This window comes from Macaca thibetana, chromosome 6, assembly GCF_024542745.1.
Source record: "Macaca thibetana thibetana isolate TM-01 chromosome 6, ASM2454274v1, whole genome shotgun sequence".
In the NCBI taxonomy this organism is placed as follows: domain Eukaryota; kingdom Metazoa; phylum Chordata; class Mammalia; order Primates; family Cercopithecidae; genus Macaca; species Macaca thibetana.
Genome location: NC_065583.1, coordinates 127,311,699 through 127,337,508, shown reverse-complemented (window position 1 = coordinate 127,337,508; position 25,810 = coordinate 127,311,699). Strand labels below are relative to the sequence as shown.

Here is a 25,810-nt window from a genome sequence, read left to right as displayed (position 1 = left end):
ACATTAACTTTTAAACAGGTAATTAAATGAGAGAAAAATTGACACTAAAATAAAATGTCACTCAGATAGTATAGAAAAATGTAAAGCAAATCACAAAAATTGATTTTAAAAAATACTGGACTCCTAATACAATTAAATGTCCCCTGGTGTTCAGGACAAGTGGACCTAAGATAAAAATGGCTTATAACAGAGTTATTTTAGTACCTTTAACAACAGAACAGTCTACTTAAGCATGGAAGGAGGTGACATGCTCTTACACACTCTTTCCCATCTTTCACTAAACCCATGAAACAAAGTTTTAAAAAACTTTTAGAAAAAAATGCTACCCACTAGCCTGGCAAAGTAGTAAGAATACTTACCAAAATTCAGAGCAGTAAGAAAGGGAAAAGGATTTAACAAAATATATCAGGTGCCCAATCCTATTCTCTGTGTGAGTTTAAAATCTAATTCACCCCAAGCAAAAATTTATTATGAAAACTAGCCTGGAATCAGAGAAACTCATGGAGGTCTACTATAAGCAAATTTAATCAATTCTTTAGCCCTGAGTACCAGTAGTCATGGGTCAACACGAGCTGAAGTTGTAGCTGCTACCAAATGGCTGAATACAGGGTAACCATGGGAAAGAAACAGTAGACTCAACAAGAAGCAAATTTTGTACACAAAGGACAAAAAAATATTCTTTTTAATCAGAGAGAAGCTCTAAGTAAATTTAGAATATTGTAAGAAAGAAAGGAATAAAATAGAGAAATAATAAGATGTCTATAGTAATAGGAAAAGGTGAAAATAGACTAGAAATTGGTTAAAATTGAACGTTTAGAAAAGAGAAATACATACGTGTGTCAGGGGTCCCCAAGAGCATCCTCAGCCTTGGTGATTTACTTGAAGTATTTACAGGACTCAGAAAATCCACTATACTTTTGGTTAGAGTTTAATACAGCAAAAGAATACAGAATAAAAGTAGTAAGAGAAAAAGGCACATGGGTTGAAGTCCAGGAGGTACCAGGCACACACTTCTATGTGTCTTTTCCCAGTGGAGTTACACAAACCTGTTTAATTATGCCAACAATAATGTATAATGACATATGTGAGGTGTTGTCAGTCATGAAAGCTCACTTGAGTCTTGTGCCCAAGGTGTTTATTAGGGGGTCAGTGATGTAGGCGTGTAGTCACATAAGCACCTTAGCTACTCAGACTCCAGTCCTGCAGAGCAAAAACAGGTGCTTGACATAAACCACAGTGTTAGCATAAACTATCTGATCAAACTGTGTCCCTTGCCTCAGGCACACAAAAGCTATCAGGCAGAATATTCCAAAGATTCATAGTTCATCTCCAAGGAGCTGTCCAAGAGCAGGTTCTGAAGACAAGTCCTTTCTGAAGGTGTAAGGTTTGAGCAACTCACACCTGCAAGTTAACCCTTTCCTGCATAGATTTATAAAATTTCAAGAAAAAAAATCAGTGAAAAAAACACAAGACACAAAGAAAATATAAATGGATAAATTGAAGGACAAATCCAAGGACACTTCCCAGAATTCAGTACAAATTGACAAAGGTAAATACAGAGACATGAAGGATGAGATGGAAAGGTCCAGTGGCCCACAAGGAAGAGCTATGAAAAGAGAAAGCAGACAGAATTAGAGAAAGGCTCTCATTGTTCAGAGAGATGTGAAGAACAAGAATCTCAGTGTAAAGGAGAGCACCAAGTCACCAGCAGAGTAAGAGAAGCAAATTCATACCTAGACTCATCTAAATACTCCTGCAGAATGTTATGGAAGAATCTTTAAGCTTACCAGAAAGAAGAGACTCATTATCAAAGGAGGCAAGGTAATTAGACATCATATTTTACATCAATAAATATCAGCTAAGAATAGAATTTTAGAGAAGGAGATTTTTACCCTTCAAATTATATTATTCCATTGTCTTGGGCATTCACTGTCGGTCACTTTTAACAGTTTCCCTCCCTGAGAAATTTCTTTATCAAATCTGCAACTCAGATTCCTCACTTATAAAATGGAAGTAATAGCTGTAGCTTTATAAAATAGAATCCAGACATTTTCAAATATACATAGATAAAGTGTTATGGTTTGGTAGGCCTTTATTAAAAGAAATACAAAAAGAGGTGTTTCAACAAGAATTGAAACTAAAAGAAAAGAGAAGAATATAAGAAATAAATGTATTTTCAAGCGTGTTGGTAAATATAAATAAGTATTGACTTTAAAATATGTTAATGATGAAACAAGGAGGCAATGTTAAAATAAGTTGGAATTAAAATATTAGACAATAGTAATATAAGACAAATCAGACTTAAATAGCTGTAAGATGTTTCTATTACCTGAATATATAGGGGAGGAATAAAGACACTGAATAATTTCAAACACCCTTCAGTCAAACACACAAATTCAAATTTAAGATAAACTAGTATTTAAAATGTTTTGTGAAATTAATAACCTTTAATCCAGTGGACAACAGGAAAAGAGAGACAGAATAAAGAAAATTATGTCAATGGCTGGGCGCGGTGGCTCAAGCCTGTAATCCCAGCACTTTGGGAGGCCGAGACGGGTGGATCACGAGGTCAGGAGATCGAGACCAACCTGGCTAACACGATGAAACCCTGTCTCTACTAAAAAATACAAAAAAAAAATTAGCCGGGCGTGGTGGCGGGCGCCTGTAGTCCCAGTCACTTAGGAGGCTGAGGCAGGAGAATGGCGTAAACCCGGGAGGCAGAGGTTGCAGTGAGCTGAGATCCAGCCATTGCACTCCAGCCCGGGCGACAGAGCAAGACTCCGTCTCAAAAAAAAAAAAAAAAAAAAAAAGAAAATTATGTCAATGAAAAAGAAGCAAGAAGAGGAACAAAATAAAAATGGAGGAGAAGGAGAAGCATCATACAATTAAGCTATTCAATAAAATGTATTAAAAATGCAAATTAAGCTGCAACAAATATCTAAATATGTCAGTAACTACGAAGAATATTAATGTATTATCTACCTTAAAAGACAGAATATCACATCTGATTACAAAAACAATCCAGTGGTATGCTACTTACGATGGTCACATTTCCCAGTGACCTGGATTTCTGAATTTCACCTATTGTCCTAGCATAATTATCAATACTCGTCTCTTTACTCTCAAGAGTTCTGGCTTGGATGAGAAATGACACACTAAATACAAGGAAGTTGAAAACAAATGTATGCAAAAATAGATTGACAAAATAGATATTTGCCAAAATAATGCTGGTATGGAAATATTAATAGCAAAAAATGGAATTTAAGATTAAAATTATTAATAAAGAAAGAGGAACATTTCATTAAGCTAAAAGGAAGAAGGCACCAAGGACATTAAGCAATCATTAGTTTGTAAGCCTTCTACAACTTAGCCTTAAAATGCTGAATGAAAATAAATAAATAAATAAATAAGCAAACTTACAATAATGGGAGATTTGAATAGACCTCTCTGAGAAACCAATGGATACATTCTTTTAAATAATAAAGATGAAGATATTTGAACAAAACTCTTACAAACTTAATTTTTATAGAAAATATACATTATTGGTCAGGCGTGGTGCCTTACGCCTGTAATCCTAGCACTTTGCCTGAGCTCAGGAGTTTGGGACCAGCCTGGGCAACATGGCGATACAGTCTATTACCATGAACTGCACAAGTATCTAAAATTATTAGCCTTTCCTGGTAAAGACCTCAACAAGGTATTGTACAATCTTCCTTGAACTTGTACAGCATTAGGATTCTTGGAAAATTGGGTGCACACTATAAAATTTTATTTCTTAGCATAAATCAGTGGTTCTCAAATGTTAGTGTGCAACAAGGAGCTTGATAAAACACGGATTGCTTGGTTGGCCTCACCCATGAGTTTTTGATTCAGTGCATCTGGAGCGGAGCCCAAAAATCTGCGTGTAAAATAAGTTATCAGTTGATGCTGATGCTGATGGTCTGAAGGTCACAATTAAGAACCCTCACATAGAAAAATTTAATGAATGTTTTTCACATACATGAATGTTTTATGGTTCATTTGGGGGACAAGAAAACCATTCTCAATTTTGCAGGACTCCCCCATTGTTGCAGGAAGTCTACCATCCCTGGCACCATTCCCTAAATGCCAGGGTGGTTAGCTTTCTCACATAGTAATTCAGTACTCCAAACACAAGTGTTCTAAGAGAGAGGACATGGAAACTATCAATCTCCTACATCCTAAGCCAGAACCTGTAGAGTCAAAGATGCTGGCAAGATTCAAGAGGAGAAGTAGATCCCACCTCTTCATGGAAATAGCAGAAAACAAATTGCACACATCTTTAATCTACCACAATCTACCCTCTCACCAGAAATTATTCACATTTTTCCCATATGCAACATTAATTAACTACCCCTTCTAAACTCCCCAATCCTCAAGTCTAAAATCTTGTCTCCATCAGGTCCAGGTGCAGAGGAAGCTCCTTAGATATGTTTCTCAAGTATAGCTTTCCGAGTACTATTCCTCTCTATGTGAAATCTGCTCATCACCCACACCCATCATATGATGTTGGGACAGAGGTAAGATAACGTCAAGATATTACCAATCTGAAAGGAGAGAATAGAAGGTACACTGCAGTCACTGGTTCATAGCAATTCTGAAATCCATTGAACACATGGATGCCAGTGTACTCTGGACTGAATTGTGTCCCCTGTGAAATTAGGATGTTGAAGCCCTAACCCTAAAGTGATATGTCCTTGGAAATGGGCCTTTTGTAGACAATGAGGTCATGAGAGTGAATCCCTCATTATGCCACTAGCACCTTTATAAGAAGAGACATGAGAGAGATCTCATTCTCTGTCTCACCTCCACCTCCACCACATGAGGACATAGCCAAAACAGGGCCATCTGTAAGCCAGGAAAAGTGCACAGCTGAACTGGCCAGTAGTACTTAGCTGTAAGTACTTCCCGTTAAGGCCTCAGAGGTTGTAGATTAAATCAGTGCCCTAAAACCATTTCTTACTTTGATAATATTTGTTGGAAGAGACTAGGATGATAAATAACCTTTCTTAAAAAAACAACAGACTAAGTCCTGAATCCTCTACATAATCCTTTAAATTCCCCTCAAAATTTTAACAGTTCTATGTATCTCGTATGGCTCTTTTCCCTATCTTTCATATGCAGCTAAAATAAACAATAGGAACTTTTGACTTCCCACATCAACACTTTATGTGATCCACCAGTTTATTAGACACAATTTTTATTTGCCATGACTGCAAACAACAACTTCACTAAATTTTCTGCCACTACCATTGTAGCAGGATGAGCCACAGACAAAACTCCTCAGACACCGAGTTAAAGAAGGAAGGGGTTTATTTGGCCAGGGGCATTGGCAAGACTTCTGTCTCAAGAGCTGAACTCCTGGAACGAGCAATTCTTGTCCCTTTTAAAGGCTCACAACTCTAAGGGGGTGCGTGTGAGGGGGTTGTGATTGATTGAGCAAGCAGGGGGTACGTGACTGGGGGCTGCACACACCGGTAATTAGATCGGAACAAAACAAAATAGGGATTTTCACAGTGCATTTCTATACAATGTCTGTAATCTATAGATAACATAACTGATTAAGTCAGGGGTCAATCTTTAACTACCAGGCCCAGGATACAGTGCTGGGCTGTCTGCCTGTGGATTTCATTTCTGCCTTTTAGTTTTTACTTCTTTCTTTGGAGGCAGAAATTGGGCATAAGACAATATGAGGGGTGGTCTCCTCCCTTATTCCTCTCTTCTCAGACTCTCACTCATTTTATTAGTGGGAGTTCTCACTTTTATTTTCACTACCCATGTCTTCTTGCAAGACAGATCAAGTTTTAAATCCTCCTAGCACTGGGAACCATTTTCCAGACATGGCCCCAGGATCAAATCCATGCCACACTGGCACGGGCACATGTGCCAGTTTTGTTATATCTCTAACTATGTCTTCAACTACTTTCCCTTGATCATCTATTTGTAGACAGCAATCAGTAAGGTTAAATTTCCCACAGACCCCTCCTTCAGCTGCTGGCAAGTAGTTGAGAGCCAATCTATTTTGATAGATAGCATTTCTCATCTGAGTTTCTTGCCGGGCCAGAATAGTCAAGGCTCTGCCAGTTTTATTGGTGATTATTTCTAAGACAGCTTGTAACTGTATGATTCAGTTGATCATGTAAACAGGGGTCTGGTATCACCATAAGCTGTCTTGTGTCCAAGTAGCAGGCCTATAATATTGTATGATTCTCTTGGGGGACCATTCATCATCTTTCCAATTTCCTATAGCTATACATCTCTTTTCATGGGAAGAATAGACAGGGAAACCCAGGAGTTCACCTGTTTTGGGGGGCAGTAAGAAGAAAGATGATTTAATAGTGCCAATAACAAAACTACCTGCCCACTGGTCAGGTAATTTGGTGTAAGCTCTATGCCCACATATCCAATATAATCCAGTGGGGGCTGTCCAGTCCTGGTGGGACTCCAGATGGGTCCACACACTTTGCAACTTTGAGAATTTGCCAAATGGATTCATCTCTGTTTGATTTGAACTTCACCAAGTGACTGTTTTTGTTGTACCATTATACAGTTTCTGTCTCAGACAACTAAGTCATCCTACAAGTGAATTCTTTTCCTTCTCTAGCTATGCAATATTGTCCAATAATTGAGGATTTTAGGACCCAGAAATTATCAGGGTGATTCTTTTGATCCAGGAATTCATCGGGAACTGCATCTGTAGGTACTAATTATCAGGCTTCCCATGGCCATTGATCTCCCATTACAGTTCCTCCACATACATAACATAAAATGACATTGAGAGACTGGGCTACATGCTTGGCTAATTGCAAAAACAAATTTCTTGTTTTTCCTGGAATTTCTGGTACTGGTATATTTAGTTCATCATTGAAAGTCTGAAACACTAGGTCAGGAGATTGTTTGTAAACTTCTCCTCGAACCAAGATATGTACTCGAGGATCCAGTCTGGCCCCATCGATTCCTAAGGTCACATGCTCTGCTTTTTTCCCGTGAGGATCAAGGGGACTGATTATTACTAGCTCTAAGGGGTTACGTTGTCCCCTAGTACAGGAAGGGCCATTTTTTCCTTGTTGAAGGGGGACTGGATCCTTTTCATTTTTTATCCAAGCGGCCCAAATGACACAAGACCAGTATCCACATTCATTTCCACACAATCCTAATTCATGACAACTATACTTATTTTCAGTCATATAACCTTTTTCCCAACTAAAAGAGCCACACCTCCTCCCTAACTTATTGCTATTAATGACAGTACAGGCATCAAATTTCAAGATTATGCATTTGGGCACCCCTTTTTCTTCTGTTCTGGCTAATACTTTACTTGTATCATTTATGAGTCCCCACCAGTCTTCAGTCCTTAATCTTATTTCAAAAACTGTGGACATGGGAGGCTCAGAGGGGCCATAACACACATCTGTTTGGTCGTTTCCTGGGCTACACACCTTGTACTGAGTGTCATTATATAAACATGCTCCTTTCAAAGTTCCTAGTCATTTATAGTAACTATAGAACAGAAAGATTGTTTTAACTTGTTGCCCTACCTCAGTAACCTGATGTATACACTGAGAGCAGTCTTCCATGTGGGGAAAATCAGTGAAAGTTTTTACTATACAAGTCCAAATTATAAGGAAAATGAGTTCCATGATGATTCTCCTCATGCTTCGGCCATGTGTAGACCAGTCAGCTTCCGGGTGTGACTGGAGCAGGGCTTGTCGTCCTCCTCAGAGTCACTTTGCAGGAGTTGTCCGGCCTCGGTTTTGCCTCCCAGGTTTCATCAGCTGCAGGTTTCACACGGCTGTGGTGGATCCAGGCTGGGATTCCTTCTACCTCTACAGCCATGGAGGTGGTCAGGATGACGGTCTGAGGTCCTTTCCACCATGGCTGCAAAGGAGCTACGTTCCAGTCCTTGATCCACACGCGATCATCTGGAGAGAAAGGGTGAACTGGGGAGAATAAGCTGATGGGACACCTCTCATTTACCCAATGAGACTGTCTGTGTAAGTTTTACTAAAGCCTGTAGCTGTCGCTGTAATTCAATTTCACCTAACTCTTGGGGAGTGCCTGAAAGCTCCCGTAGTATACGAGGAGGCCTATGATACAGTATTTCATGAGGGGAGTATCCTGTTTTCTTAGAAGGAGTGTACCTAATTTTAAACAATACTATAGGAAGGGCCTGTCTCCACTTTAATCCTGTTTCCTGACATACTTTCCCTAAACTATTTTTGACAGTCCGATTCATTTGCTCTACCTTTCCAGAACTCTGAGGTCGGTAGGTGGCATGTAGCTTCCAAGTGATTCCTAATGTCTTTGCTGTCTTCTGTACCAAGTCAGCCACAAATGCCAGCCCATTATCTGAGCTGATTCATAAGGGCAGTCCAAACCTAGGAATATAAGATCTCGGAGAAGCACACGGGTTACCTCATAGGCCTTTTCAGTTTGTGTTGGATAAGCTTCCACCCACCCAGAGTAAGTACACACAAGAACCAGCAAATACTTGTTACCTCCACATTTTGGCATTTCTGTGAAATCCACCTGAAGATCCTGAAAAGGAGACGCTCATAAGCTTGTATGCCAGGCAGAACAGTGGGGCCTTGCCTCACATTGTGCTGTTGGCAAGTAATGCACCGCTGTGCTACTGCTTTGGCAAGGGCTGTCAAGTGTGAGACGTAGAAGTACCAGCCTAACAATTTTTCAAGTGACTCTGGACCTAGATGAGTGGTTTCACGCACGACCAATACCATTGTGGCTCCCAGCAACTGTGGCACAGCTACCCTCCCATCTGGCAGTCTGATCCATCCTCCTTTTATTACTTGCCCCCCTTCTGCTTGGAAGAAGTCTTTTTCTTCCTTGGAATAGGTAGGTATCAGGTCAGGTGTTTGAGGGAGTAACAGGGCTACTATCGATGCCCGATAAGGGTAGATGCTGCTTTTCAAGCTTCTGAATCAGCTCAAGAGTTTCCTAAGGCCACTGAGGTAGAGGCTTGCTGGTGTCCCCTGCAGTGCATGACTGCCACCCTCTGAGGTTTCCACATTGCCTCTAATAATTGTAGAATTTCTTGTTGATATTTTATATCCTTTCCCCCAGAGTTTAACAGACCCTTTTCCTTATATAATGCTCCATGCACTTGGAGGGCTAGAAAGGCATATCAAGAGTCAGTGTAGACGTTTACAGTCTTACCTTCACTGACTTCTAGAGCCTGAGTTAAAGCAATGAGCTCAGCCTTCTGGGCTGAAGTGTCCTGTGGCAACGGTTTGGCTTCAATGACAGCATCCAAAGTCACCACCGCATATCCTGCACATCTTTCTCCTTGTGGGTTAATGAAGCTGCTCCCGTCCACGTGTAACTCCCAGTCTACTGATGCCCATGGCTGGTCCCGAAGGTCAGGTCTGCTAGAATAGACTGAGTCCAACACCTCTATACAGTTATACTCGACCAGGCTCTCTGATACTGGGAGCAGGGTGGCAGGATATAGGGGGTTACAGGCTTCAATAGTCATGTGGGGATTTTCATATAGCAAGCTTTGGTACTTGGTTAATCCAGCATTTGTTAGCCAATGATGTCCTTTGGTACTCATCAAAGTTACCACAGTATGGGGGGCCTTTATATTCAGGTTTTGCCCAAGGGTTAGTTTATCTGCTTCTTGTGCTAACAGGGCTGTTGCTGCCAGCTCCCTTAGACATGGTGGCCAGCCTTTGGAAACCCCATCTAGTTGTTTTGAGAGATAGGCCACTGGCCTTAGCCAGGGCCCCAAAGTCTGGGTTAAAACTCCAACTGCCATTTTTTCTCTTTCCGACACATAGAGTATAAAGAGCTTTGTCAAATCTGGTAGTCCTGGGGCTGGGGCCAACATAAGTTTTTCCTTTAACTTACAAAAGGCTTGCTGTTGTAGACGCCCCCATTCAAAAGGCTCCCGGTGACTCCCCTTTGCAACCCTGTACAAAGGTTTGGCTAGTACTGCAAAGTTTGGAATCCATAATTTGCAAAACCCCACAGCTCCTAGGAATTCCCTTACTTGCCTTCAGGTTTTAGGTTCCGGTAGGCTGCAGATGACCTGCTTTCTTTCTGACCCCAGACTGCGCTCCCCTTTCTGAGTGGTGAATCCCAGGTAGCATACCTGCTGTCTGCAGATCTGAGCTTTCTTCTTGGATACCTTATACCCACAGTCCTCCAGGTGCTGAAGCAGGGTATCAGTCCATTTTATGCACCTGACTGCTGTGGAGTATCCCAGCAGAAGGTCGTCCACCTACAGGAGCAAGACACAGCCTAGGTCTTTAGTAGGAAACTTTTGCAGGTCTTGAGCCAGGGCCTCCCCGAAGAAAGTAGGGGAGTTCTTGAATCCTTGGGGAAGCCATGTCCAAGTGTACTGAGTAGTGACACCTGACTCCGGTTCTTCCCACTGAAAGGTAAACAGCTTCTGGCTCTTAGGAGTTATTCTGATGCTAAAGAAGGCATCTTTTAAGTCCAGACAAGTAAACCAGCTGTCATCAGCCAGCAGCAGCCCTAACAATGTGTCAGGGTTAGGAACTGTTGGGTGCAGAGTCACTGTAGCTTGGTTGACCAAGGGCAAGTCCTGTACTGGTCAGTAGTCTTTGGTCCCTGACTTAGGGACAGACAGGAGGGGGGTTTTCCATGGAGAATGACAAGGAACTATAATTCCATAGGCTTTCAAGCACCTGAGATGAACCTAGATTCCTTCGAGAGCTTCTCTGGGAACCAGATACTGCTTTTTTCTAATTGGTTGGGCTCCAGGCTTAACTTCTATGAGTACGGGGGCTTGGTTGACTGCCAGCCCTGGAGGATTATCTCCAGGGGCCATTGCTTAGCTAGTGCTGGTTTTATCTCTTGGCCTGGCATAGTTAAAAAAAGTCTCCATTCTTCTTCCCTGGGGACCGTAAGGGCCATGATAACTCCTGTTCTGGGTAACTTTAGCTGTAAAGAGCCCTGTTTTGTAAAGGAGATGGTGGCTCTCAGCTTGCTAAGCAAGTCTCCTCCCAGCAAGGGCAAGGGACAGCCAGGCATGTACAAGAACTGGTGAACTATCTCATGTCCCCCCACTGAGCAGGTCCGTTGGGGTAGACAGAAAGCCTGCTTAGTGGAACCTTCTGTTGCTCCGATTATATCAATGGTTTTCTTGGATAAGGGGGCGACCAGGGTGGTCACTACTGAATGTTCAGCACCAGTATCGACCAAAAACTTAATGTCCTTACCCCCAATTGTAATCCTGACCATGGGCTCCTTGGGGGCACTTGAGCCCAGTCCCCTTCAGTCCAGTAGCCCTTCAGCCAGATTGAACAAAGCTCCCTCGTCTTTATCTGAGGTTTTTGTTCCAAACCACGTTGCTTTTCCTTCAGTTGGGGACACTTATCTTTCCAAAGTCCTATTTCCTTACAATAGGCACATTGGTTACATTGCAAGTGTGGGCAATTAGACTGGGCATTCTCCCCTGAACCCCCTTTTTACCTCTCCTTTTGGGGGAATTCCCTTAATGGCCGCGGCCAGTAAGTTGGCATTTCGCCTAGCCTGGCGTTTGCCTTCCTTTTGGCTTTCTCTGTGGCTTGTTGCATATCTATTCACTAACACTTGACTGGCTATTTCCAGTAACTGTGAGGTATTCATACCTGCAAACCCAGCCTGTTTCTGCATTTTTCTCCTGATATCTTCTGCGCTTTGACTAAGGCCATGTTAATCATGTGCTGATTTTCAGGGCTATCTGAATCAAAAGGAGTGTACATACGGTAAGCTTAACAGTCTTTCATAGAATTGCACTAGAATCTCCTCTTTTCCTTGGATGACTTCAGAGACCTTATTTACATTTGTAGCCTTTTGAGACCCTTTCTTTAGGCTTTCTATTAATGCCGCAAGGTACCGTCTTAACCTGTCCATGTCTGGTCCCTCGTATGGGTACCATTGGGGGGTCTGTTCCTGGCAGTTAAATTCTTATATATTCTTGGGGGTTTTGGTAATTGACTGGGACGCGATCCTCTAGCCACTTAGTTGCTTCCTGGAGCACCCTTTGCCTTTCATCTGTATTAAAGAGGTACATGAGCAGCTGGTGGCAATCAGCCCCAGTAGGATTATGAGTCTGTATAATAGTTTGGAGCAAGCCAATTAAGGCTTGAGGCTTTTCAGTGTAAGATGGAGTATTATTTTTCCAATTGAGGAGGTCAGCAGAGGTGAAAGGATGATAGACAAAGGCACGCCTTTCCACCATGTGTCCATCCTCATCTACCCCAATATATCACTGCTCTCTCAGGGGCATTTGGATTCCAGTCTTCGGCCATAAGGGAACTGCCAAGGGAGGAGTTTTTCCCACGGCTTCACTTCCTCTCTTGTCTACTCTGGGTGGTCTAGAGGTGTGGTCATCTGGCGGAGGTGGAGGTGCTGTGGGCTCAGGGATGGGGAGCCCTTCCTCCCGATAAGGAGGGGGTATTGCTGGTACCAATTCCTGCCATGATTCTTCTGGTGTTGGGTCAGACAGGATTTTTGTTTCCGAATTCCCTTGGCGGGTGGAGCAAGGACCTTCCTTAACTAACTTTCCCTTTACTACTAGTACTGCTTCTGCCTGTCCTCTTAACCACTGTGGGGGGTCCAAAACCAGTTGTAACCAATAATCTATATATGGGAACTGATCTGGGTACCCTGGGTTACAGGCTACCCTGTGCCTTCAAGACAAGTGACATGTCCAGGCTTCCTTCTGATGGCCAACCCACCTCTAATGCTGGCTAGTCTATCTCAAACAAAGTTCTAAGTTTTCCTGGTGTCATGGTGACTCCATAGTCTTCTTTAAATCCCTTTGTGAAATTTTTCAACATAGTTCCTAGTGGAGTGGGCTTACTTTGTGCCTGACCCATGTTTCCTCAAGACAAAACACCACACTCACACCACACGCACACCACAAAACAAAGAACGGGTTAAAAGGGCACACACACACTTTTATAGTTTATGCCAAACCAGAATCAAAACCAAAATCAGAGTATCAAGAAATCTAAGCCAGGTCAAAATCAAAACCAAAGTATCAAGAAATCCAAGTCAAGTCAAAAACAAAAACCAAAGTGCCAGTACAGGCACACTATGGGTGATCAGGCCTTGCTTCCACTCGAATAGAGTAGGCAAGTTCCCAAGATCAGTCCTGTCAAGCAATTCAAACCAAGTCAAAACCAAAACCAAAGTGCCGATAAAGGCAAGTCGTGAGTGATCAGGCCACATTTCCACTCAAATGGAGTGGGCAAGTTCCCAAGACCGGTCCTGTCAAACAATTCAAACCAAGTCAAAACCAAAACCAAAACCAAACCAAAGTGCCAATAAAGGCATGCTGTGGGTGATCAGTCCACACTTCCACTCAAATGGAGTGGGCAAGTTCTCAAGACTAGTCTTACCAAGTTTTAGATGTGCGGACTCCAAGTACCAGTTCCTTCCCAGTGTTCAGCCACTGAGTTGATCCTCCACGGGAGCCTGCCACACACTGCTCTGGCGAGACATCCCACCGGGGCAAATGCCTACCCGGGAGCACTCTCAGGATCCACGTCGCTGGGGCTGGTCAGAGTCCCCCCAAAGGGATGTTCCACACTGCAGACTTAAGCCGCCTAAGGAGCTGCCTCGACAAGCCACCTAAGGAGCTGCCTTGGCCATCGGCCAATCACCTCACTTCCTGGTCAGGGAACCAAGACATGTAGCAGGACGAGCTGCAGACAAAACTCCTCAGACACTGAGTTAAAGAAGGAAGGGGTTTATTCAGCCGGGAGCATCGGCAAGACTCCTGTCTCAAGAGCTGCACTACTTGAATGAGCAATTTCTGTCCCTTTTAAGGGCTCACAACTCTAAGGGAGTGCATGTGAAGGGGTCGTGATTGATTGAGCAAGCAGGGGGTATGTGACTGGGGGCTGCATGTACCAGTAATTAGATCAGAACAAAACAGGATAGGGATTTTCACAGTGCATTTCTATACAATGTCTGTAATCTATAGATAACATAACTGATTAGGTCAGGGGTTGATCTTTAACTACCAGGCCCAGGGTGCGGCACCAGGCTCTCTACCTGTGGATTTCAATTCTGCCTTTTAGTTTTTACTTCTTCTTTCTTTGGAGGCAGAAATTGGGCATAAGACAATATGAGGGGTGGTCTCCTCCCTTACCATCACAACAGCCATCTTTCTTCAGCTTCCAATAACATTTTCTCCACTGTCCTCGAATCCCTCATCAACAGCCTCCTAAAGTCCCTTCCATTTTAACAAATAGCCTTCTTGAGGCCTTTCCAGTCTCTACTCACTGTCTTGTCCTAAAATCAATCGTCCATGAATTTTAGGTTTTCCTTACAGTATCACCAGGTGTTGAGTACCAAAATGTGGGTATGTTATCTTTGTTGGATAACAAACTAACCCCAAATGTTAGTGGTTCTTACAGTATCACCAGGTGTTGAGTACCAATATGTGGGTACGTTATCTTTGCTGGATAACAAACTAACCCCAAATGTTAGTGGTTCCTTCACATACCTATAACCTTGGCAAGGAGAGCCAGAAACTGAGCTCCTTTGGGCCTCTCTTCTCGTACATTCTCAGATTCTTCCCACTGGTCTCATCAGACTCCGTGTATGTCGAATCAGGGCTCCCCAAGTGAGTGCTCCAAAAGAGAAGAAGGGAAAGCCGCTAGTCTCATAAGGCCTGGGCCCTGAAACTAGTACAACACCGGTTCTGTCAAGCACTTGTAAGGTTTACCCAAATTCCAGGGAGAGAAATAGGCCTCACTTTTCTTTCTTTTTTTTTTTTTTTTTTTTTTTTTTTTTTTTTTTTTGCCCAAGGAGGAGTGCCATGGCATGGCATGATCATGGCTTACTGCAGCCTCAATCTCAATTTCCTGGGTTCAGATGCTCTTCCCACCTCAGCCTCCCTAGTAGCTGGGACAATAGGCACATGCTGGTTAATTTTTTGTATTTTTAGTAGAGACAAGGTTTCACATTGCCCAGGCTGGTCTCCAATTCCTGGGCTCAAGTGATTCTCCCTCTTCCAGGCCTCCCGAAGTGCTGGGATTACAAGCATGACCCTCTGCCCCAGGCTGGCCTCACCTTTCAGTGGAAAAAGTAGCAAAGAATTTGTGTCTGTACCATACCTCCTGTAACTAAGACAAACAAAATGCCTTACCAATTTGAAAACTGTCTCCCAGGGAAGGGGGCACACCCATCAACCTGATTTTAGGATAATTAGCATTCCCAAGGGCCTGAGTTCTCACATTTCCTTTCAGTGAAGGAGCTGTTACATCTGGGGAAGTGACCACACCCACAATCAGTCCCAAGGTCCTGCTAGGGATATTTCTACAGGGGAGAAAGGATTTTACGAGACTAACAAGAGTTCTTTTCCTCAGGGTTAACTTTTACTGTTCTTGAGGTATTTGAAGGTAATCGCTAAAGTGCTTCTATGTTGGCTGACAAATACATTCCTGGCTTATCTCAAGGGAATTCCCAAAGTGAGTTTCCTATTTATAAGCTGAATATCTAGTCCTATAAATCTTCCTATATTTCTCAGGAAAAAGGTAGGGGCAGGCTGCTCTGAGCTCTGGGTGGTCTGTTATAAACTTTCTTATAGAGGTTATGCTTAAATGTCCTTCTTGTTCTGCTCAGCTGGAGTCTGTTGTCTGAGCAATGCTAGGACGAGAGAAAAGTATTAAAAGGTTTCAGGGATTTAGACAAAAAGAAAGGTGCTGAGGTCCCATGCTTCTGAGGAGCCATATCTAATGCCATGACCCAGGATTGGAGATAATCAGCCATCCTTGCTTGTCGATGGAAAAGAAAAAAAAAAAAATACTGAAGAATATTTTTTAGGTATTCCTGTATGAAGTCTCCTTTAGCAGAAGTCTTTCAAAACTTCTGTTAAAACACAGACTTTATAACCTACATTTCAGTTGTGTTAACTTTTCCTGAAACTAAGTGTGACCACAGACATTCGTGTAAAGCCAGAAACTTCAGAATTTGGGGGTCTCCCAAATGTAGTACCCTTTTCAAAATGCATGTGACAAAACACCTTTCTTCCTTGAGCTATGAGCTGGAAGAATTTTCTCAGCTTTCACATAGGTGAGTAAGCTCTTTTCATTTTGTGGTTGTACCTCTTTTAATACTTAGAATTTCATTGTCATGTCCAGTAAGCCATGATTAAATATTGAGGTCAGGTGCCCTCTGCGGACTGGAGTCACTAAGTTAAATCCTGTCCACTTGCTGGAAATGTGTGAAGTTTCCAATCCAGTTACATATAGCTTCTGATTGTGACTAGTAAGCACTGAATAAATATTTCTAAGCTGCTTACTAATTCAGAATTGTATGTTTTTCTGCAGATCTATTTCTTTTTTTCCAAGTCTACTAATTCCACATTAGTGTCTCAGTCAACATATTTCAAGCCATCTCAAATCTAATCATCCCTCAGTGATTCAGGGGACTGAGACACAGGGAGAATCTAAGGTACTGATATTTTGTACACCTTTGTGTCAGGTCTTCCTTTTCACATTCAGAAGAACACAGCTGAATCGTGAGTGTGGGCTACAGAAACACACAGGTGAAAACAATTAGAGATTTTAAGTCAGTTAGGGGTGCAGAGAGAAGTTATCCATTTGTTCCTTTAACAAAGAAAAACCTTTGGTTTTCTTTCCTACGCCCTCAATGATGCTCTAAGCTCTCCCAAGCACAAAGTTATCACTCACGAACACTAACTACAATGACTGATTTTCTTAGACTTGTTTGGTTCTTGTAAAGTAGCCAATAAACTAATTGCATGAAAAATGACAGGTTAAATTATCTCTACTTTTTTGGAAAAAGCAGATTGATTTACTTTTTTATTTTTTTTTATTTTTTTTAAGCCAAGCACAGATGAGGCATTTTCCAGAAAGGCACAAGCTATAATTATAAATTAATGCAAGGGAATTTTATCTGTGCCAATTTGAGCTTGGAAGAAAATTGTATAGAATTACTTGTCTCTTTGTGCAGGTCATGTTACAATGCTTCTCAAAGACTGATCCAATATTCAGTGTATTGTACAGTAACGTCTAAGTGAGAAAGGGGGAGTAAAAGCTGAGCTGGTCAAATGCAATGTCCTCTTTCATGAGGTCAGCCAATAGGAATTGTAACAGCTAATATTCTAGACAGTGGGAATGCAGTAGAGGGCTTTTTCCCTTCTTTCCCAGGAGAAAAAATAAATAAATATCAAGGCAGTTGTTTTGAAATCCAGAAAAATCACACTTGGAAACCCAAAATAAACTATCCTCAACCCTCAGATTCTATCATTTGATGTATTATCTCCTAGAGAGTCCAAATAAAGTGAGACATTAGCTTTACATGGTTTCATTCTGATTTCTAACATAGGACCCCAATTAGAGGTAACTTCTGTTTAGATTAAGGTTTGTTGCATAACTTTTAAAGTTCAATATCACTTATAAATAATTTCTATCCCCTTACATTACCTTTCAGCAACCTGGCTTTTATTATCCTTTTCTCCTATTCAAGTAAGTCTTTGTGAAGTTAAACCTAGACACTTTTCCGAATTATAGATTTCTCACCTGACATACTTTGCACATACTGTCTGTTCCCATTCTTCCTCCTTTAAAAATCCAGCTCAACTCTTGCCAGAGGAAATAGAACTGAAATGTAAGGATCTTCAAAACTGCTGCACAATCAATCAATGTTTCTGCACAAGCTGTGTCTACTGCCCTTGTTGCCTATTCTGCTTGGAAACAGGAGAACAACAGAAGAAACAAGTGACCAAAGAATGAATAACATGTCCAGCCTTTTGTATTACTCCTGATATCATAGTAAGATGTTATGTATTTTATTCACATGGATCTTGGCCATATATTGAGTACAGCGAGACCTCACTGGCTTCAATGTCCACTAGACTAGGCAAAGAGCAAATGGTAGCACCAAACCCATCCCTACTGCCCATCCCATGACCCTTCTGAGCAACACCTGAAAACCTCTTTAGCATATTCCTGTAAATTCTACCAGGTAGTTAACATCTGCTAAACATTTTTCTCTTCTAAATTACTGATGCTTATAGACAACATCAGAAATTCATTTTAATAAAAGCCTTCTCCCTGTAATAGTAGTACACAATTTTATGGCACTAACCAGGTACCAGGTTCTTCACATACACAAACTCATTTGAACCTCACCATATTGCTGTGAAGTAGGTATGATTCCCCTCTCAAGTTATGGTACAAATGAGGAAACTGAGGTACACAGGTATGCAATAAACAACAGAGCTTAGGTTTGAATTCAAGATGTCTTGATCTCAGGTCCATGCTCTTAACACCACACTGTGCTGCCTATCTGGCCACCAGAGGTCAGCTTCCCTGAAGGAATCAATATTTGACTGAGGTGTGGTGCTTTCTGCAGGGAAGAAGAGAAGAATCTCGGGGAATCCCATAGTGTTTTTAGCATCAGGGTTGTACACAAAAGAGTACACTAGCAACAGATGAAAGAACACAAATGTCCCTTGATTAAAAAAGTTACAGCTACCCAGATCTGCTGAGGCTTATTACCTGTGAATATTGAAGATTCGAAGGTACTAAGGGGATACCCACATAACAAAAGACCAGAGCTATACATACACGAGTCTTCTGCTGTTCATCAAGTTAATTCTACAAACATTTATCAAGCATCTATTATTCACAGCATAATTAAGCATCTATCGTACATAAAACACTAGACTAACTAACAGGGGGATGCAAAGATGAATGCCATTTGTTTGGAGTCTGGAGTGGACATGCCTCGTTATTAGATTCAACTTGTAGAGCAATGGTTCTTGAATTTGCCACATGTTATAACCACCTGGGGGAGTTCCAATGAAAACTTCCAAAGGAAAACATTCCCAGACCAGTAAATTCAGAATCTCTAGGGTAGAACCCAGGCATGAGGATTTTTTTTAAAGCTCCCCAGGGTTTCCAATGTGAAGCCAAGGTTGAAAATGCTGAGAACTACTGTTTAGAGTAACCCATTGTGTCAAAGCTTAAATGACCTCAGAAAAAAAGTTCACTTTTGCCTTGGCATTTTCTTTCTTCTTGAACAGATAGATACTAGGCTGTAGCTTCCTTATTGCATTTTATGTAACCCACTTAGAGTGCCTTTTTCTGGAGCGCTTACTTGCTTCTCATTCAAAACTGGCAGCAGGGTAGTGGTGTGAGGGGAAGGTGGGGTCACTGCCAATTGCTTTACATGTCCAATAGTGGAAGATTCCACTGGGAGGTTAGGTGGGGAGCAGCGGCCCGGGCTCTAAAGAGAGATGTATCTCAGTTTTTCTGCTTGACATTATTACCCTGGACAAGTCCCTTCACTCTTTGAGTCTTGGTTTCCCTATTTGTAAAATGGGGTCAATGATGCCTGTTTGTGAGAAGTAAACTAAGTAACTTATGTGGAGTGCATGGTACAGAGCAGATACATCGTGGAGGCATCTTCTCTACTATAATTATCCTCCTAATTCAAGTGAATCCTGCTTTCTTGAGGCCTTCTTTGCCAGGTTCTCATAACTGCCATGCTGCCTGGGGAATGAAGTCAAGGGGCTACTCTCCCAAACTCAGACAAAAGTCTTTGAAACTCTCCATTTCCTTTAACAGCAATTTCCCACACTGGATCGCTGAAGTCACATCTTGGCTTCATCCTAACAGTTTTCAATTCTTCAGATTCTTTTGTCTCTCTCACTTCCCCCCCGCCTTTTCCTCAGGCTTGCCCTTTAAAAGTGGTCTTTGCTTCAAGATCTTTCCATACCGTTCCTCCGTGTTAGCTTCCTCTCCCTTTCTCCTTCACCAGGCTCTCACAGACATAAAATGGACGCTAAAACTCTTTTTATTCCAGTTTTTTACTTGTGCTTTTACTTTAAAGATTAAAGCTATAAACCCAGTGAATATTTCGTGTGGAACATTTCTCAGCCCTAATTCACCGAGGTGGATGTAATAACTAGCAGAAAGGCTGTAATAAAGTAAACTTGATAAAGATAACCAGACAGAACATATTAAAAGACACAAATCTAGGACTGCTTGATGAGGCAAAATGTTCTTGAAGAAGATTTGCAGGTTCCTTTTTCATTTCACCTTCCTTCATCTCCTTTTTAGTGCTGGTTCGCATCATCCTTTACTCCTCTAACCTCTACTGGCTTCCTTTTTCCTTTTTAAATCTGTAAGTCCCTATTCTAAACACTGTGCTTTCTCTTTTATTGATTTTGGAATAGGCTGGAAGCCATGATCCACTGTGTCCCTCTTCGATGTCTCCTAATATCACAACCCTGGCTGCATTTTATGCAGCAGCTCTGCTTCTTTTCATTTCTCGTTTTTCCCACAATTCTAGCCTGATGACGGCTGGAAAATCCCGGTAACAGGTAACACATGGCCTCTTTTTCATATGTACAGTACAGTTTAACTTAATCCTGGTGCCTTCCTCTTTTTGCCAACCCACCCATTCACCAAGGAGATGCCAGGTATAAATTTGTGAGGTGCCAGAGTGACTGACATTTAGATAGCAATGAGCTCATATTCACCATTTTAAAGAAAGCAACATCATCAGCCTGCCTAATGCTATTTGGTCCATTAATCTTCTTGTTTCTAATTTAGCCATCCTTTCCTGTTTTCTCAGCTTCTTAATGTAGTTTGCAACCTTCCTCAGATCACAGTTATCTGTGTCTGTATCCACTGTTGTTTCTGCAAAATTCAGTTTCCACCATGGCTTGTAAAGTCACATCTTCAATTCTCTTTCTCATAAAGTCAGTGAGAGGTTAACCTTTCAGGTAACTGTTTTTAAATAATCTGTTTAAACTATTCTATTAATAACTTAAATACCTTTTGAATTGTGCCCTTTTTGTTTTGATCTTTTTCTCTTTCTTTAGAGAACTGAAGCATGTATGCTATATACATAGGCTAAAAGCAGACTATCTTTAAGTAATGCCTTTGGATAGCTGAGAGCCACTCAAATAGTTAGGTCCTAGTTCTGGCAATGTTCTCTAAATTCTTCAGGGTTATGTATCTCCACTAGTGTTCAATTTAAGTTGTTCTTGGGAAATTTTGGATAATAGTTATAAAATATAACTTTTAAGAACCAGAGATGAATTAATCTACCCAGGCTTATTGTTGTCCCCAGAAGTTTTATAAAATGTATGGCTCCTGACGTACGTAACACTAAATATATTCTCGATGTCTTTGTGGTGCCAGAATTGTGGACAGTAGAGAGGAACAGTAAAAGATCTCTGAACAGGAAATTCCAAGATGTCAAAGAAAAAATTTCAGTTGGGAAATCATAACATCAGCACAGTTGAATGTAGTGAAAATGCCATCTATGTTATTTTAGTCCCAAATACTAAGTAATAAAGCACAGAGCTGGATACACAATAGGATCTCTAAAGAGTATGCAATAATTTGTTTTAATTTGGACAATGATATTTCAGCTAAAATAAATATTGATGAGAAGGTTGGCATCTAATCAGTTAAGCTGTGATCATAATATAAAACCACAGAATTGCTTACAAATAAAAAAATACATTCAATATCATCAAGTCCAGTCAGAGAAAAACTTAAACAAAATAAGAGAGTCCTTTATGCTAAAGACATAATAAGGGATAGAAACAGTGTCTCCAAGCTTGAAGAATGAATGAGAGACAACAGAGTCTCACACAGTAAGCCCACACCTATCCTCTCCATCCCCATGGAGACTCGTTTGAAAATAACTGATCAAATTCAATATGTTTACTTATGAATAAGGGTACTAAGGCCTAAACAGTCTGTACACCTCACCCAAGGACACAGACCTTGTTAGCAGTGTAACATAAAGAAGAACATTTCTGGCCCACAGGGCTCTCAGTACGTCATGTTGCCTCATCAAAGAGACCCATTTTGGAAACCACACTTTTACTACAAAAGAGGCAATAGAGGAACATCTCAAGATTCTGCTCAAAATTGAGAAATGTGCACTCCAAGAAAGCAAGTAGACAAGGCCCATCACTGTAGATGCATAAATCCTGTGGTTTTTGCACTCTGGCATTTATATCTTCAATCGTATCATTAACAAATGGGCTAGACAGCAGCCTATAGCTAACTCCCTGGTTTTATATGTATGGGAACCTGTTACTGTGGCTATAATAATAATGATGGAATTATAAAACTTGTTATGGGACCATTCAGCTGTGTTTAAGTTAGGCAAGCTTTAAAGAGTCTGAGAAAGAATGTTTTCAGATATATTCTATAACAATCACTGCCCGATAGCTATGACCTAGCCAGTGGTATGAGTTCAACAAATAAACAAATTTCTATAAACTGTAACTTTTCTAAGAGTGAGACTTTATCCTAAAGCCTCAGGAAGACATTAACAGGACAAATCATGTTGAAAAAAAGACTGTGAAAACTTATGTGTATCATTCATAATGATTAAAAGAATGACTCAATTAATCTGAACACCACTGAATCAAAAACCTACAATTTGGGTGGGGCGTGGTGGCTCATGCCTGTAATCCTAGCACTTGGGTAAGCCAAGGCAGGTGGCTCACGAGGTCAAGAGTTCGAGACCAGACTGATCAACATGGTGAAACCCCACCTTTACTAAGAATACAAAAAATTAGCCGGGCATGGTGGTGCATGCCTGTAATCCCAGCTACTTGGGAGGCTGAAGCAGGACAATCACTTGAACCCGGGAGGTGGAATTTGCAGTAAGCCAAGATGGTGCCACTGCACTCTAGCCTGGGCAACAGAGCAAGACTCTATCTCTGAAAAGAAAAAAAAAAAAAAACCCTATAATACTTCTAATTAATGTGCATTATCTTAGTTAGTTTGCGCTTCCATCAGAAAACACCATAGACTGAGCAGTTCAAACTATAAAAACGTATTTTCTTACAGTTTTGGAGGCTGCAAGTCCAAGATCCAAGTGCGAGAAGGGTCGGGTTCTGAGTAGGGCCCTTCCTGACTTACAGATATCTGCCTTCTTGGTGTGTGCTCACATGACAGGGAGGGAGAAGGAGCTCTCTGGTGTCTTCTTCTAATCCTATGATATCAATTGTCATCTTCATGACTTCATTTAACCAGAATTACATTTTTAAAGGCTCTATATCAAAATATAGACACACTGGCAGCTAGGGCTTCAACATATGAAGTTTGAGGGGACATATTAATGTGTCTCACTGAATATAAAACTTGGAATAAATGCCATAACAAGCCTTTCATGTTTATTACACTTATTATAAATTATTTTACGTATTACATAATTACATTGAAACCCATATTATATCTATATTTATCATATGCATAATACAGGGGCAAAAGCCATTTTTCAAACATCATGTGGGAATAAACTGTTTAGTACATGTGAATTTTTTGGATAAGTAAAAAGTACCATTATAAAAGTGGATGGATCTTTAATATGATAGACATTTAATAAAATCATTTGTAGCATGTTCACAAGTCTTATTTACAAGTTGTAGAGTATATTTTTAAAATAATTCAAAAGTATTTTCTGACAATGCAAGGCCATAATTTGGAGGATCAAGTTTTATACTTTAACCATAAAGAATGCCAAAAGGGTGTAAAACTGTTTCCCTCTACTGATAGAGACCCCAGATTTAAGATCTCCACACTCAAACATAAACAATCCCAGAGAAAAACAATTCTCATACTTCAAGATAACAGACCTTCTCATGTGTTGTTCTATACTATCATTTATTGGACAACCCGTTATATTAAATTGTTATTTTTCCTTTAACATTCAATTCTGAATCAGTAGAACGTAGTCTAAGAGCCTGAAGTTTCATCCCTGGAAATAAAATATGAAGTCTGTAACTTTTAAATTTATTGCTACATTTAACTTATTTATTTGTGTTTTTCAAAAGTTTTGTCTCAAGAATTAAAGTTACTAAAAGCCCAATCATATCTGAAGAGTCATTTTATTTAAAAGTAATCAAGTTGCTTTAAATTTAAAATATTCTTAAATTCAGTCTTTTTACTAAATATACTGTGTTCATCAGTATCAGTTGAGTTTAACTTAGCATTAATAAAATGAATGGGAAACATTATGTTAACGTGATTATTATTATTGAAATATAATCATGTAAATAACTCAGTTCCACTGGGAGAAGAATAAGTACTATTTTTAATGTATGTACTTCCTTTTCTCATAGACTCTACATATTTAAATAATTTAACCTAAATAAAAGCAAATATTTTTGTATAATCACAAGAATTTAACTTAACTTTTTCATTACAAAAATGCCATTATATATTTTTTCAATCTTTATTTTATTTCTACTGAGCTAACATGACTTTGCTGATGATTTTAAAGTTTTTTGATGTTTTTATTACCATAGACAAAGCTAAGCCTTAAATTGTATTTTGCATATATGATATTCAATAATTTAAGTAACATTCAAGTATATATTAAATATATAATAGAGCCATTCATATTTTGGAGTTTAAGAACATATTTTCCTTCCATTTTGAAATTCAGTATGTATAATTCCAAGGAAACGTAAATAAAAATTAAAACTATTAGTTATTAATATTTAAGAAAAGATCAGTTTCTGATAAACAATAATTTATTTTAAAAGAGGTTTGGCATGTATTTATGTTGAGATTTGACTGAAAATTCTGATTTATTTTCTCTCAAGAATTGTACTAGTGCTTCACTAAAATGTCATTCTTGTTGAGTAAAATTTGGCCTTAATTTTCACTCTGACAACCCCAACCTGGTGAATCAAAGCACTTATATTCCAATATAATCACAAAGTAAGCTGTCACATAAACTATTTGGACAGTGATTTAATGAAAAAGTAGTTTAAGATTATTTCATTGTCACAATCATTGACAGAAGCAATATAGGATAGTAACAAGGTTTAAACTTAAAAGTCAGAAAATTTGTGTCAATGTCATTTGAAAATATGTATCAAGAGATAAAACAATTCATTTCTTTTGACAATATTTTTCTCTTGAGGCCCTAATATTAAATAGGAAGATATTAATTAATATTAAAACAATATAAATCTTCTTACACAAAGATAAGAATTGGAACATTATGTTATCAATGCCTGCAAAAATTCAATTTATTGACAGATTACATCTTCATAAAAATGTGGTGTAAAGTCTAAAATTAAGGTCCAATATTATATCTACCTTGATGTCTGGTGAAATCAAAAAGGCTTCAAATGTCATAACCACAAGTCACCCTCCCTACTCTGCCTCCAGTGGTAAGGTTCCAGATCCAAGCCTCTTTATCTATCTCTTTATCTTTATCAAATCTCTTTATCAAGATGGGAGGAGGCTGGGTGTTATTTCTGCTTAGCCCTGAGTAACTTTTCAGTTTCCTGCAGCCACAGAAAATTATTCAAACAAGCAAGCCAATGAAATCCTCCTGTAGGAACCAAGGGACACCTACCCTCTTACTACTACAAATTCCATCTCCCACAGTTCCTATTACTTATACTGTTCTTGATTGTAACCTTCCTGTGGCCCTGCATGGCACAGTGTCCTCCTGCCCTGGGCTCTGAGTTTAGGATACCAGTAAACTGCCACCAATCTCATCTGTCCAGGTTGGGCGCCATGTATTCGGCCATCCCATAACCTGGATTCATCTCTCACCAATGGTATGACTAGCAAGAGATTTAAAACAAACAAACAGAAAAACTTCTTATACACACAACAAAATTGTTGTTAAATGGGAAAAAGAAGTTACAATAATAGATCAAAATTCATGGCCAAAAATGTATAACAAATACAAACTTAATATTAAAAATATTTTTCAAAGAACTAGAAAGATGCAACTAATGTATTAATAGTAGTTTCCTCTCCATAGTGGGATTCTGTAC

The 25,810-nt window shown here is 40.1% G+C and overlaps 1 pseudogene; it reads right to left on the bottom strand.

Annotated features, from left to right (window-relative positions):
• Positions 1-12,253: 12,253 nt before the first annotated feature.
• Positions 12,254-25,810, bottom strand: part of LOC126956178 (mortality factor 4-like protein 2) — a 96,310-nt pseudogene continuing 82,753 nt past the window's right edge.